The sequence below is a fragment of the Egretta garzetta genome, unplaced genomic scaffold, assembly GCF_000687185.1.
Source record: "Egretta garzetta isolate BGI_Z169 unplaced genomic scaffold, ASM68718v1 scaffold365, whole genome shotgun sequence".
In the NCBI taxonomy this organism is placed as follows: domain Eukaryota; kingdom Metazoa; phylum Chordata; class Aves; order Pelecaniformes; family Ardeidae; genus Egretta; species Egretta garzetta.
The window spans coordinates 886,335-888,998 of NW_009259602.1; positions in this window are offsets into that span (position 1 = coordinate 886,335).

The window sequence follows — 2,664 nt, forward strand, 5'->3', positions numbered from 1 at the left end:
AGCGTGGCTCGGGGCGGGGGGAGGCCTCCGGGAGCTCCTTAGCTCTTCAGCAGGGCGAGGAGAAACAAGAGTCTGCCCCAGATGCCTCTCCGTTCCTGAATCAGGGTCTCCATGGCCCCAGGGGTGCGGTAGGAGTTTGTGCTGCTGCACCCGGGTCAGAGACTGCGGGTACTCTGCGCAGTTTCCTGACAGAAATACCCTCCCCCTGCGAGTGAGGAGCATTTCCAGTGGGCCAAGTTATTCCAGATCAGAAAAATGCCTTTTCCTGGTACATCAGCCTCCCAAAATCGCGATCAGCGTCAGGCAACACTCACCTGGGGTACTGTGTGCAGTCCTGGGCCCCGCCATTTCAGGAGGATGTGAAGGTGCTGGGGTGCACCCAGAGGAGGGCAACAGAGCTGGTGGTGGGGCAGGAAGGCACGTCCTGTGAGGAGCAGCTGAGGACTTTGGGTTTGTCTCATTTGGAGAGAAAGTGGCTGAAGGGCGACCTCATGGCTCTCTACAGCTTCCCAAGGAGGGGATGTGGACAGGGAGGTGCTGAGCTCTTCTTCATGGGATCCAGGGACAAGACGCATGAGAATGGCTCAAAGCTTCATCAAGGAAGGTTCAGACTTGACGTTAGGAAGCATTTCTATTACCGAGAGTGTGGTCAAACACTGGAACAAGCTTCCTAGAGAGGTGGTCAATGCCCCAAGCCTGTCAGTATTTAAGAAGCATTTGGACAATGTCCTTAATAACATGCTTTAACTTTTGGCCAGCCCTGAAGCGGCCAGGCAGTTGGACCAGATTGTCGTGGTCTAATCAGGACACAGATGATAATTTCAGGTCCCTTCCAACTGAATTATTCTGTTTATTTCCTACACACCTGGAAAGACATATTTAGAAGCTTTGTTAAGCCTTTTGACATAAAATGGTTAGAGGCACTGCAGAGTTGACAATGTTAAGTGTGAAAAAAGTTAGGGCCTTTTATGCTCAATTTCCTTTCTAGTACTAAGTCCACCTAGTCTGCTTTATGTTTGCACTTACACATTAGCTTGCTTTTATTTAAAAAATGCCATGCTCATTTCAACTCTGCAGCAATCTTTCTTCTCCCAGCTCATGCCTGTCCCTCTCTGATCACTCCCTCTCCCCTGACCCATCTCGTGCTGGCGGACTGGTGCCTTCTGATATTTGGATACCAGGAATCATCCCTGAAGGCTTTGCTCAGTTCCACTGACTAAACAAGGCATGTCCAAAAGGTGATGGTACAAGAGCACACGTGTCTGTTGAATCAGCTCACATTCAGCAGCAGTCACAGGCCCTTTATGAACACAGGATGCAAACATGGCTCCAAACAGAGCGTGGCCACAAAAAGTGAGTTGAAGAATGCAAGAAACAAACTTCTGTCTCTTGCTTTCCCATTGTATACACGTCTGACGCATAAAGCTGCCTCATACCTGTGGAAAGCTGGTTAAATTTGTTACATGTCAAACAGCAATGACTTCTGCAAAGGGAACTGAAGACCTCCGTGAAAAGTTAATCCTCGTCTTTCACTGCACTTGCAGTTTTCATGAGATTCCTCTAAGGAATGACATTTTGAGATGACGCTGCTGACTTAGACTGCTGTGGATAATAACTGTGCTGTTACTGTTCTATTTATCCTCTTAAGAAGTTCTGGCAATGACTAACTGATGCCTTGAGTTAGTCAGACATCCACCCTTTTAAATGATTGATAGGTGCATGAGCAAGCTTACCATAATCCTACTTGAATAGAAAATGGTGTCATCCTGAGCTGCTACTTGTGAAATTTCACTCCTGTTTCACCCTAAAGGATGCTTCACTTTTTTCAGAAATCTGAAACACTGACCAAACTAATTCTAGCACGATGCAAGCTTGGTGTGTTAAAGTAACTTTTTCTACAATGTGCAAAATATTCATTCTCACTTACTTTATTACAAACAAAATGTTTAGTAATAAAATATTTATTTGCTTCCTGCCTGCTGTCATGCATGTAAAATCTCACCAGAGTGGTGCAAAATCAATTATAAAGTCAGATTTTGTGTTTGCAACAGAAACCTTTTGCAGAAACTTTCTTGTGCTGCATACCACAATGTCATTTTTGGCTTGAAAGTTCAGGTTACAAAAAACATTTCTTAACAACGCTGCTAGAGGAACTGCAGTCACAAAACCATTCTTTGTACAGCAGCCTGTAACGGCCACTGATGGCTTTTGCTGTGCTTCAAGGAAAGTGATTCAAGTGCTTCTCAGGAACACTGCTAAGAGAGGAGCTCTTCCAGGCCATTTCCAACAATCGGCTGAATGATACCAACTGTGGATCACATGTGCCCTCTGGTGGTCAGTGTTCTGCTACCTCATACTACAGCTGTGGTGCTCTACTAAACGGAGATGTCAAAGAAAAGAAATGATAAGATTACCTCGCCTTCTAATAACTTCCAGAGATGCTGAGCACATGCAGATGACTTTGCCTGAGTTCAATAAGCCAGCAGCTCAAAAGACCAGGGCACACACTTAGTTGCCAAAATACAGCTTTACATGCTTACACACCTAAGCTCTGACATCTGTCTTGAGCTTTTTCTGCTCATTTCCTGTTTTTCAATGCCTAAAAGATGCTTAGTGCCTGGAAAAAAAAAAAAAAAAAAGAAGAAGAAACCAAGGACACAAGCG